Here is a 14062-nt window from a genome sequence, read left to right as displayed (position 1 = left end):
GCGCACCTGATTATAAGGCGCATGCTAAAACATATAGTCTACAAAAAAAAAAAAAAAAAAAAAGTCACAGAAGCAAAACTGAGTTTATTTGAACTTTTTAACAACTTTGAACAAACCGGTATTTAACAATACGGTACTCACATTTTTTATTAAGGTTGTGACAGGGTTCTTGTACAGGGTGATAAATGGCAAAAGTCGCAGGATGTTTTTAAGGTGTTTTTAATTTCCCAAAAATCAAAGAGGAGTGCTTCTCTGTAACACGACAAGGCCCAGACTAACTGAGCCAGGGAGACTGGCGCCCCTTTATACCCCTAGGCCCCTCCCACAAACCAATTAACCAAAAAAAACTACAGTTTTCTGCAATCAAACTGCGGCTTTCAGAAATACAAAAAAAAAATAAAAAATCATCAAATTAATACTTTATTATTTCGCCTTGTCCATTTACCTGTAAAAAACTCAGATTTTTGAAAAAACGGCCCTTAATGATGACGTCAGCGATGTCGTCGGATGCTAATGTCCCGCGCTGGATGCGATAAAACCGGAAGTAAACACAGCGCTTGGTTTGACAGTGGGGACTCGTGAATTGTGGCTGGATACTGGAAAAGAGTTAGTTACTGGATAAAACTATGTATCATGGAGGATTTAACAGCGGCCTAGTGTGCACCCAAGACTACTGCGGTGGTGAAATGGACTGGCGATTACTGGAAACTGCGCAGGAGGACGGGGAGTTGACTGAATGAAGGTAAGTGAGCGAGTGAGCACGTGGTTAGGTTGGAGGTGGCGCCACGGCTTTGGCAGGGCTGCTCCATCACAAATCCATCGAAGTCCTCATCTTCTGTGTCTGAATTGAACAGCTGGGCAATTTCGCCATCAAACACACCAGGTTCCCGCTCATCTTCCCTCTCATTATCGTCGGAGTCGGTCTCGTTGCCAAGTGGCTGTTCAGCAATCATGCCGGCTTTTGCGAAAGTTCAGACAACGGTTAAAGCAGAAAACTGAGCCCAGGCATCCACAATCCATTCACATATGGTGGCGTAACTCACCCGGCGCTGCCTCCCCGTCTTCGTGAAGGTGTGTTCGCCGTCTGTCATCCATCGCTCCCAAGCTGCTCGCAACTTCACTTTGAACGCCCTGTTTACACCAATGTCCAGTGGTTGGATTTCTTTTGTTAGTCCTCCTGGAATGATGGCAAGCTCCAAATTAGTTTTCTTGATGTGGCTTTTCACAGTAGCAGTGAGATGGGCGCGCATGGAGTCGCAGATCAACAGGGACGGTGATGCGTGGAATGAACCATCCGGTCTCTTTACATAGACTTCTCTCAGCCACTCACTCATTTTCTCCTGGTCCATCCAGCCCTTTTGATTGGCCTTAACGACGACTCCGGCTGGAAACGTTTCTTTTGGCAGCGTCTTCTTAAAAATTACCATGGGTGGTAGTTTCTCTCCATTACCATGGCAACCAAGAACAACAGTGAAAGCCGACTTCTCATGGCCTGTGGTGCGTATGGATACCGTGCTGGTCCCCTTCTTCTCCACAGTATGGTTCATGGGGATGTCAAACGTGAGGGGGACCTCGTCCATGTTGGTGATGTGGTTGGGCTGGATCTTTTTTCGGTAATCTTGTGTCTGCAGTGGGTGCGGAAGATGGCCAGCTTTTCTTTGTAATCCGCTGGGAGTTGCTGCGCCACGGTAGTCCTCGCGTGGATAGAAAGCCGACGCCTTTTCATAAAACGAAAGCACCAAGACGGACCTCCGTCAAAGTTTTCGATGTTCATGTTTTGTACTATCGTTTTTGCCTTCAGCCGAATGGTGACTGTAGAGACGCTTCTCCTGGCTGTTCTTTGTTCAATGACCCATTGCTCGAGTTGGTCTTCTAACTGTGGCCACCTCGCTTTATTCCCGCGGAAACTTAGTTTGGTCTTTTTAACTTGGCGCAGTTCATTTTCTTGTTTCCTTCACTTACGTACCATAGATTCATTGATCTTGAATTCTCTCGCAGCTGCTCTATTCCCATGAACAACCGCATAACTGATAGGCTGCAGTTTGAATTGTGCCTCATAAGCATGTCTCTTCGCTGGCGCCATTTTCGGGGGTCCTTAGACAAACAAATGTTTTGCAGGATACCTGTAGTATACCTACAGGAGGAGTGGCGGAGGTACCGGTAAGTGTACATACCACGGACTCTTCTCTGACTGGTTTATCGCTGGCAGCGTACGTACTCTACGCTGCCAGTGTATGAACTTTCCGGATTACGTAATGTTCTCTGATTGGTTTATCGCTGCCAGCGTACGTATTTTAAGTATTACGTCCCTGTGTCAGCAGGACATGGTCCGATATTCTGACGGTCAAGAACAACATCGGTCGTTTTTACAGATTTTGGAATTCAGTGTGCACATAAGACGCACCGGATTATAGGGCGCACAACCGATGTTTGTGAAAATTTAAGGGTTTTAGGTGCACCTCACGGTGCGGAAAATACGGTACAGGAAACGTTTGACATCTGTAATTGCAAACAAAGGCTACTGTACCAAATATTAACATTGATTTTCACAGGTGTTCAAATACTTATTTGCAGCAGTAACATAAAAATAAATAAATCATACATTGTGATCTCCAGATTTCTTTTTTAGATTATGTCTCTCACAGTGGACATGCACCTAAGAAGAAAATTTCAGACCCCTCCATGATTTCTAAGTGGGAGAACTTGCAAAATCGCAGGGTGTTCAAATACTTATTTTCCTCACTGTAACTAAGGTCTTACCTTATCGGCCATCAGAGCAAGCACACAGCGACAGTGGTAAGGAAAAACTCCCTCTGATGATTTGAGGAAGAAACCTCAAGCAAACCAGACTCAAAGGGATGACCCTCTGCTTGGGTCATGCTACTGACACAATTTACAAAACAATTCACAAAGCAAATATACAGGAAACGTTGCCGATGCACAGGACAGGAGGGTGACAAAAACAGACACCACACCCATCTCTGGATGGAGCGACACCTCAAACAGAGAGGAAAACAAAAAACAAAAAAAAAAAACCCTGAATCGGGCATCAGAAAGACAACAAATAAGGTATAATTTGTCATTATTAAGCAACAAGAAAAACAAAAAAATATACTAAGGTGATCGCCAGCCAGTAGCCCTAAGCTTCACTAAATGACCCAGAATTTAGATAAAGTTGAGGCCACGGCCCGCTCCGTTTTCTAATAAAATGAATTAAACAAGTAAAAAGCATAGTAACATACTATGCCAGTATACTAGCCATACGAAAGGGAAAATAAGCACATCTTAAGTCTGGACTTGAAAGTCTCTACAGAATCTGTTTTATTGATGCAGGGAGATCATTCCACAGAACAGGGGCATGATAAGAGAAAGCTCTGTGACATGCAGACTTTTTATTCACCCCAGGGACACAAAGTAGTCCTGCACCATGAGAAAGCAAAACCCAGGCCGGCACGTAGGGTTTCATTAGATCAGCTAGGTAGGGAGGTGCCAGCCCATGAACAATTTTATAGGTTAGTAGCAGAACCTTAAAATCTGATCTCACAGGGACAGGAAGCTAGTGAAGAGATGCCAAAATGGGTGTAATGTGGTCAAACATTCTGCTTCGTGTCAAAAGTCTGGCAGCAGCATTTTGAACCAACTGGATACCCCTAATGCTGGACTGCGGTAAATCAGGAAATAGAACATTGCAGTCGTCCAATCTAGAAGAGACAAATGCATGAATCAGGGTCTGAGCATCAGCCATAGACAGGATGGGATGAATCTTCACTATATTTCGCAGGTAGAAGAAAGCAGTCCTCGTAATATCTCTATGTGGAGGTCAAAGGACAATGTAGGATCAAAAATTACACCAAGGTTCCTCACTTTAGAATCGAATAGAATCAGTATCGGCAGATATCCAAATTCAGGTATCAGCAGCAGACCGGAAATGAAAAAAAAAAAAAAGAAAAGTGGATTGTACAACCCTAGTTTTCATCCAGGATGTCTCTGTACATTGCTGCATTCATCTTTCCCTCAATCCTGACTACTCTCCCAGTTCCTGCCACTGAAAAACATCCCTACAGCACGGTGATGCCACCACCATGCTTCACTGTAGGGATGGTACCTGGTTTCTTCCCAACATGAAGCTTGGCATTCACGCCAAAGAGTTCAGTCTTTGTCTCATCAAACTCGGGAAATTTGTTTCTCGTGGTCTGAGAGTCCTTCGGCTCCAGGTGGGCTGTCACGTGCTTTAACCAAGTAGTGGCTTCCGTCTGCCCACTCTACCATGCAGGCCTGATTGGTGGATTGCTACAGAGATGGTTGTCCTTCAGGAAGGTTCTTCTCTCTCCACAGAGGAATGATGAAGCTCTGACAGAATGACCATCAGGTTCTTGGTCACCTCAATGACTAAAGTCCTTCCTCACCGATTGCTCAGTTTAGACAAGCAGCCACTTCTAGGAAGAGTCCTGGTCAATCTGAACGTCTTCCATTTATGAATGACGGAGGCCACTGTGCTCACTGGGACCTTCAAAGCACCAGAAATGTTTCTGTACCCTTCCCCAGATTTGCGCCTCAAGACAATCCTGTCTTGGAGGTCTACAGACAATTCCTTTGACTTCATGCTTGGTTTGTGCTCTGACATGCACTGCCAACTGCGGGGCCTTATATGTACACGTGTGTGCCTTTCCAAATCATATCTAATCAACTGAATTTACCAAAGGTGGATTCCAATTAAGCTGTAGAAACATCCCAAGGATGATCAGTGGAAACAGGATGTAGCCAAGCTCAATTTTGAGCTTCATGGCAAAGGCTGTGAACACTTATGTGATTTTGCAAAAATCTCAAAAAAAAAAAAAAAAAAAAACCTTTTTCCATATAGTCGTTATGGGGTACTATGTATACAATTTTGAGAGGAAAAATGAATTAAGGCTATAACATAAAAAGTGAAGCACTGTAAATACTTTCCGGATACACTTTAGGGCAAGCTCAAAACATCACAGTAAAACACTTCTTGTTTCCACTGAACAGGTTATTTGACCTCTAGTAGTACTTCAGTTCTGCAAGATTTTATGGTGAGATTACCTTACTTACTCATGTATAATGTGCAATGGTATGTTATGTCTAGGTTAACTATGAGGAACAAGGACAATCTAACTTTTATATTCATGATAGTCTTTTTTGTTGTACTGAGGTAGAATTTAGGTCTTGTACCAGAACTATAGCACCTCAATATGTTGCTTTTACAAAAATGGAGAAAAACATATATTCTACACCAATAATTATAGCAGCTATGGACCGAAACCTTGTTGCAGGAAGATATTGACCTTGTGTGCAGCTATTAGTAAATTAATAAAAATGGACAGCCAAATTCAAATAGCTCAATCAAGCTTTGTTTAAAATGGGTTGTTCAAAATTATCAAAATATTCAGCCATGACTTTCTAAACAGACTTCACTACTTTTGTAAACAAGAAAGACACTCGACAATCGACTAGGGCTGTGGTGCCATGGCTAAGGAATACAACGCTAAGTAGCTGCCTTTCTAATTAGCAGTTTCAAAGTTTTTATTTTTTATTTAGAAGAGGCTCAAAGCTTAAAAAAAGTTGGCATTCCTCTCTGATCAACATATTCTCAAGCCTGAATTTTGGAAATTAGCAGATTACTGTCTCATCCTACTTTAAAATCTCAAACCACATTCTATCTGACCACAAGCTGGAACTTGCATGTGACTTCGAAATGGTATGTTAGTTATCAGTGAATCCAAAATGATTTAACTTACCACTTGTTTTCTCACTGTCAGCAGGTTTCATCTGGATAGGATGATGCATCTAAAAGACAAGGTAAATAATTGGTCAACACTGGACCTTTTGCCATATGAAACAATGCAGGAGGTGGAGCTTTTTTCTTTTCTTTTATTATCACTGGTCTCATACCTTCAAAATATTTCACTGTCTGATGTTTTGCTCCCACTTTAAGAAGCTTAATTTTTACTAGATCATTCTATTTCTGATGTATAGCACAGTGGTTAGAGTGAAGACACTGTATCTGTAGTGGCATCGAATCACAGCACGCAATAATTCAATGCAGGGACTCATGTCCATTTAGTGTTATTTTTTGTCCCTCTTCTGGCAGAAAAGCACAAATGCTATCCCAGCTGTTTCAGCAGGATTTTTTGTTTCGTTTTATGTGCGGGGGTCCTCACAACATGTTCCAATGACAACAAATTGCGAACAACTAGATTATAACGTATGGCAATAAAAGCACTCACCTGGAGCAAAGAACCAAGCATCTGTCCAATCTACTGTCACAGATTACTTTTTGTCTCTGTTGTGAGACATTCTGACAAAACAGCAATAACCAACCCTCTCCTCTTATTTGCATGAACAGGTGCTATAGTGAAGTTATATTGTCATACGAAATGGGTCAACTGGTTCTTGAGATATCGAGCTAACAAGTGAAAACGGATGGACAAAAGGACAGATGGACATGCTGATCACTATGTGGCCCTGTATTTCATACCAAGAGGCTAAAAAACTGAAGGACCCCGTTTACTATATATACACTCAACAAAAATATAAACGCAACACTTTTGGTTTTGCTCCCATTTTGTATGAGATGAACTCAAAGATCTAAAACTTTTTCCACATACACAATATCACCATTTCCCTCAAATATTGTTCACAAACCAGTGTAAATCTGTGATAGTGAGCACTTCTTTGCTGAGATAATCCATCCCACCTCACAGGTGTGCCATATCAAGATGCTGATTAGACACTGATTAGTGCACAGGTGTGCCTTAGACTGTCCACAATAAAAGGCCACTCTGAAAGGTGCAGTTTTGTTTTATTGGGGGGGGGATACCAGTCAGTATCTGGTGTGACCACCATTTGCCTCATGCAGTGCAACACATCTGTGTATATTAAAGACAAGTGTGTCTCATGCTCATGTTTATGCAGCTTGTATATATGAAAAACAGTAGGATTGTCTTTGACAAACAGTAAAGAGAACCAGACAGATGGCCTGCTCAGTATGGGTACTGGCTAGCATCACCAACCAAGGATAGCACAGCACAGATGGGAGACAGAACAACACAGAAACAAGCTTTGAAACCGTTACGCTAGTCAAACTCACAATCACGGTTACCTTCATTGACAGAATGATCACAGTTTGATATTTTATAGACGAGCTGCTTGATCATATTTTATTTAAAGTCAATCTGACTCACAGTCCAACAGAAAAGAGAAACAGGCCTGCCTGCCACATGTTTTTGAACCTGGTTCAATGTTTACCTGCAACATCATTGACAATGGCTTTCTTTTCAATAGAATAAGCTCTGGATTGAAATGACCACTAAAGTCACTTGGGACTGATTTAATCAACTGGAAGGAAAACTGCTCAAAGGAAAGGCTTACTTATCAAGATTAAACAACAAACTGCACTTACTCCAGTTAGGTGAACTTTAATCTCTGCTGACAAATCAGGTGAGGAATTAAGAGACCACTGTCTGTCACCAGGCATCATTATCAGGGCAAGACAGACTTCTCTGCACACTGTTCTTTATAGGCGATCAGAGGAAAAATCCTTTACATTCCGTTCCAGTAAAATCAGTCTTAATAATCATGACCCAATAATTTTGTTAAAAATATACAAAAGTAGATTTCACAGAGTTCAACTCAAAGTCTGCACAGCAGCGAGATATAAATGCGAGAAAAATTTTATCCCACTGAGAAGCGGAACCCCACATCATCCGTCTGAACCAATCACTGCTCAGCTTTCACATCCTAGCACCATGTAAACATGGTGAGTGGTGGCTCACTGACTAGATTAGCGGTAATTAAATGCTTTTTCCACTTTGAATCTGTAAATAATGAGAAATCCAGCCCAATGACAGCAGCGACGTAGATTAAGGTTGTCGATTGCTGTAAATCCTGGTAAAATGAAGGGAAGTCCTTTCATGATGTTGCGGAACACCCCAACTTCGGGTTTCATCCGACGTGCTATCGTCAATTCACCGACATAAATTTGATCGCCAACGTACATCAGGAGAATATTTTGTAATACTTTAGGGCTCATTGTTGATGGAGTACTTGAAAGGCCCTGTTTACTACTTTACATGTACATGGATGTTTGTGGTCACTGGGCAGAGCAGAGAACAGTACATACATGTACATTTAGCATGTTTTTAAATTGGATACATTTGTACCAAGTAATTAAATGTGAACCTCATCACTCAGGCTAAAAGAGAGCCAAAGATCAAGATGCTGCTCCACTAAATGAACCACCAGCCAAAAAAAAAAAAAAAAAAAAAAAACACTTCTTAAGAAGTGGCAGTACCAACCTGGTTCATAAGTCAACAGTGGTGGGCACAGCTAACCAAAAGGTTAGCTTTGATAACCGCTAATCAGCTAACTGAAGAGTTATCTTTTATAAAGCTTAACCAATAAACTACCAAAAAAAAATTTTATTGGAAGCTACAGCCAACTGCTAACTTTCAGTATTGTCTCCGGTACACGCTCAGCTACTGACAAGCCAATTTTGATTTTAAACACCGCTAACGCTTCTGACAGAATCAAAGGAACACAAACCCAAACACAGCCAATGAGTCAGTGCTTCTGTCTTTGTGCGCCATGCTCATTGCTGTAGGGAAGCGTCATTTACCTTGACAGCATACAGTGGTCCAGCTGTCAAGCAGACGTCTCGGAAAGGAAAGCGGGTTTAACTTAGTTTTGATTTATAAACCAAATTAATCCGGATAGTTTAACTACCTTCATGTCAAGTCTGTCACTTGTACAAAGTGAAAACATAACACATATCTTTTAATTTTAAAATAATGCACTAACTCTGACATTTTGAACATATTACTACACACAGGCACCAAACTGCATTATAGGTAAACTGAGCCTCAATTTCAATTCAATTTATTCACTTTATATAGCTCCAAATTACAACAGAGTCACCTCAAGGCACTTCACACAAACAATTCAGAAGACAAAATAAAATGAATTAAAAGATTACAAAGCATAGTAAAAGAGTAAAAAATAAAAAGCATAGTAACATAATATGCCATTATGTAATATGCCATCCAGTAGATGGGTCAAAATATATAGAACACTGCCATCTACTGGATGGCAGTGTGATTGACGCTTGGTTATATCACATGGTTGTTGCTGCCTGGCTGAATCACAACTTCAATAGAATTTTCAGTTTGAAAATGCCTTTTTAAACAAATGGAAAAAAAAAATGACATTTTACAAATACACATTTATTTGTAAAAACCAACACAAACATTAACTTTTGTGTTGGTTAAATGAATCAACCAATCGGTGATCGCATTCACAGTTTAACCATAATTCAGTTTGGCATCTGTGTCTATTAATATGTTCAAAACTTCAGAATTAGTGCATTATTTTAAAATTAAAAGATAAGTGTTATATTTTCACTTTGTACAAATGACAGTTGACATTAATGTTAAACTATCCGGATTAATTTGGTTTAAAAATCAAAATCATAAGTCAAACCTGCTTTCCTTTTGAGGACTTTGACCTCACGGCTAAACCGCTGCATGCAGTACAGCGCAGGTGTCAAACTGATTTCTGAAAGGACCAAGAGGGTGCAGGTTTTCTTTGTAACCACCCACTGCACCAGGTGATTTCACTGATTAACATCACTTGGAGCAGATGGAATCAGTTAATCAGTGAAATCACCTGGTGCAGTGGGTGGTTACAAAGAAAACCTGCACCCTCTTGGTCCTTTCTGGAATCAGTCTGACACCTATGCAAAGGGTAACTATGTAAAAAAGCATTAGCGGTCTAAAAGTTATCGGAAGCTAATTGGTCCACTGATGGTTTTTGAAGTTAGCTGAAAAGCTAATCCGCTAACCAAAATTTAGCTTCAATAATTGGCAGTTAGCAGAACTGTGCCTATGCATAACTATGCAATAAAGTAGACAAGTGGATAACCACTGGCGTATTTGTTATAGTTCATGAATTACATGTATTCCCTAAGTTTTCTTGATAAGAGTGCCCAGTGCCTACACAGAGCCTGTTACCTTATTAATATCAAACATTTTTTAAGCTTATGTGCAAAATCAAAACACTGCCATGCCAAGAAAACATTTTTGAGCTGCTTGATATGTCGTTAATGTTTGTATGTTGGTACATGAATGAACATAAAAGGCACAATTATTTTGTATTCGCCAATTTCTCAACACTATGACATCTCTCTGTATTTTTCCAGGGATTCTGACATTGAAAGCTATCCTAAAATTCAATGCAAATTATTGTTCTTCTGTGATTCAGCTGTGTTGGTGAGCTCCATCTAATCAATTGTTCTCACCGCAATTAATTTAAATTCCCTTCTGGAAGACCGCTTCGTAAGGAGTAATGGAAGCTGGCAGGGCAGCAATGGATGAACAACATGCATGGAGACAACTTATTTTAAATTATGTGCTCTACATCTGACCTATAGACAAGAAAAGCATGGAAAGCTTAATGATGATTATTATTGCTTTGGGTGCTTGCGGTAACAGCAAAAGAGGATAACAGGAATTTATAAATGAATGTGAACTGAAATAACTTTTATGACATGTAATATACTTTTGGGGGGTATTCTTCTATCAGCATGTAAAAAGTTTATATTTTTTTTTAATGAAAAGTTATAAGTGTTAAGCTACAGTGTGCACAAGTCTAACATGTCTAAAAATGTGGACAACATATGAGACAAGATGATTACTTTTTTTTTTGTTTTTAAACAAGATTACCCAGATTATCAAGAACAATTTGCAATATGTAAATGGATCAACACAATTCTTGTGCTCGTTTGAGTCGAACATATACATGCAATTATATTATTTTTAATACAAAAGAAAGCTATAAGAATTATTAGTAATAAACCATATAGTGAGCCAACAAATCCATTAATTGTCTCTTTACATATTTTAAAATTTTGGGACTTCATTGATTATATCATAATACAAATTATGTTTTAAGTAAAAATAAATAAATAAATAAACTTTTACTACAACATGTCCAGGACCTGTTTAAAATGAAGGACTCCAGTTATAGTTTGCAAGGAACATTATTATTTCAGAAATCAAAGATTCAAACCACTGTAAAAAGTCATTGTGTTTATGTTAAATGTGTTAATATTTGTAAGAAGTGCACTGGTGTTAAAAGGCTCTATAAAAATGATTTAATTACTTGTTCTAGCATGATGAATTAGATTTATCAATTATGATTAGAGTTTGTGCATGATGCACTGCTATTTGCATGTTTGTGTTTTGAAATTTTAGGTCAGTGATTCATTTATATTTTCTATTTGTTATGGGTATATGTACATTTTTATATACATATGTATACTTTTTTGGTTAAGGGGTGGGCATTTATAAGCTTTTGCTTCTGCCTACACCCTCTCGGACACATGGGTATGTTGTTAAATTGTTTTCTTTATGGGTTTTCTGTGCTATACTGAGCCTGTGTATGCAAAATAAGTTCATTCATTCATATTATTAGTTATAATTAATTAAATAATTATTATATTATGGCCAGCACATGTGAGGCTGTGTTGAATCCCAAGAACAACGCAGGAAGCCAGTCTGTCTCTGTTGATGTGCTCAATACAAGTCGGACAGGTCAGGAAACTGAAAGGCAGGTTGATAATACACATCAGTGTGCATGAATTGGCACATCTAATGTAATTTACAATATAACGGTGACACCGCACAAGCGTGCCATTCTCATTGATTTCTCCCTGGAAGTTCCATTCCAGATTTCTTCTGTTTGTGCAGCTTAAATGGGTTGAAACTTTTCAAATTAAACATGTTCGTATTTTAATGTACAACCAGTTTTAGGATTTTAGCGCTGATCTGATATATAGACTAGATGTCTGTGCCTTTGGAAACTCCTTTGCACAGTTTAAACAGGAAAAGGTTTATTCATTAATTTTTGTCATTTTAAGAACGCCAAGGAAAGTAACGCTATCATCGCATCAACATCACATCACACACTAACTTCTCTTACTGTGAGGAGTTTCTTGCTGCTCTGGAACACGTGGGTAAAGTACATGTTAAATACTTTTCATATCAAAGTTAACTTGCTTTAATAGACACTCGTTTTTATTGTCATTCAGTAATAACCATCACAGATGCTGTCACAGAACAACATATCAACACACTGCATAAATGAATAAAAACACAGAATAAAAGCCCAATGTATGCGATAGTGATAAATTGGGTTTCGGGAGGAAAAAAAGATTGATGTCTCTGTGTATATACACAGCACACAATAAATAAAGGACAAGGGATATTCCACATATGAAAAATCTACAAGGATAAAGTTCCTACCAGATGCTACAGTATATTCTATATTATACATTTTATATTGCACATCGATTTGTACAACCCCTGGCAAAAATTATGGAATCACCGGCCTCGGAGGATGTTCATTCAGTTGTTTAATTTTGTAGAAAAAAGCAGATCACAGACATGACACAAAACTAAAGTCATTTCAAATGGCAACTTTCTGGCTTTAAGAAACACTATAAGAAATCAAGAAAAAAAAAATTGTGGCAGTCAATAACAGTTACTTTTTTAGACCAAGCAGAGGGAAAAAAATATGGAATCACTCAATTCTGAGGAATACATTATGGAATCACCCTGTAAATGTTCATCCCCAAAACTAACACCTGCATCAAATCAGATCTGCTCGTTAGTCTGCATCTAAAAAGGAATGATCACACCTTGGAGAGCTGTTGCACCAAGTGGACTGACATGAATCATGGCTCCAACATGAGAGATGTCAATTGAAACAAAGGAGAGGATTATCAAACTCTTAAAAGAGGGTAAATCATCACGCAATGTTGCAAAAAATGTTGGTTGTTCACAGTCAGCTGTGTCTAAACTCTGGACCAAATACAAACAACACGGGAAGGTTGTTAAAGGCAAACATAATGACAAAGATACACATGAGCCTGAGGATGATTCAAAACCAAAGCCAGATCCACTAAGAGTAGGCAAAATCATACTAAAAACAACATGAAGCCCCCACGACCTCCCGTGAAATATGCAGACTTAATTAAATTGGCAGAACAGTTACAGTTGTACCAGCTGAGCTGAAACCCAAGATTGTGAAAAAGGATGAAAGGCCTCACACTGCTTTGCCATCATTAACACCTAAACAGAAAAAAACAAAATTACAATGGGCTAAGGAAAAGCAATCGTGGATTGTGGATGACTGGATGAAAGTCATTCAGTGATGAATCTCGAATCTGCATTGGGCAAGGTGATGATGCTGGAACTTTTGTTTGGTGCCGTTCCAATGAGATTTATAAAGATGACTGCCTGAAGAGAACATGTAAATTTCCACAGGTCATTCATGATATGGGGCTGCATGTCAGGTAAAGGCACTGGGGAGATGGCTGTCATTACATCATCAATAAATGCACAAGTTTATGTTGATATTTGGACAGTTTTCTTATCCCATCAACTAAAGATGTTTGGGGATTTTTCAAGATGATAATGCATCTTGCCATAGAGCAAAAACTGTGAAAACATTCCTTGCAAAAAGACACATAGGGTCAATGTCATGGCCTGCAAATAGTCCGGATCTTAATCCAATTGAAAATCTTTGGTGGAAGTTGAAGAAAATGGTCCATGACAAGGCTCCAACCTGCAAAGCTGATCTGGCAACAGCAATCAGAGAAAGTTGGAGCCAGACTGATGAACAGTACTGTTTGTCACTCATTATCCATGCCTCAGAGACTGCAAGCTGTTATAAAAGCCAGAGGTGGTGCAACAAAATACTAGTGATGTGTTGGAGCGTTCTTTTGTTTTTCATGATTCCATCATTTTTTCCTCAGAATTGAGTGATTCCATATTTTTTTCCCTCTGCTTGGTCTAAAAAAGTAAACGTTACTGACTGCCACAATTTTTTTTCCTGATTTCGTATAGTGTTTCTTAAAGCCAAAAAGTTGCCATTTGAGATGACTTTAGTTTTGTGTCATGTCTGTGATCTGCTTTTTTTCTACAAAATTAAACAACTGAATGAACATCCTCCGTGGCCGGTGATTCCATAATTTTTGCCAGGG

General features: G+C 39.2%; 1 pseudogene; it reads right to left on the bottom strand.

Annotated features, from left to right (window-relative positions):
- The window catches only part of LOC117515547, a 71282-nt pseudogene that overhangs the window by 38580 nt on the left and 18640 nt on the right, over positions 1–14062 (bottom strand).

The sequence above is a fragment of the Thalassophryne amazonica genome, chromosome 8 (genome assembly GCF_902500255.1).
Source record: "Thalassophryne amazonica chromosome 8, fThaAma1.1, whole genome shotgun sequence".
NCBI classification, from domain to species: domain Eukaryota; kingdom Metazoa; phylum Chordata; class Actinopteri; order Batrachoidiformes; family Batrachoididae; genus Thalassophryne; species Thalassophryne amazonica.
The sequence above is the reverse complement of the archived record's forward strand: the minus strand, read 5'-3'. Positions and strand labels throughout refer to the sequence as shown.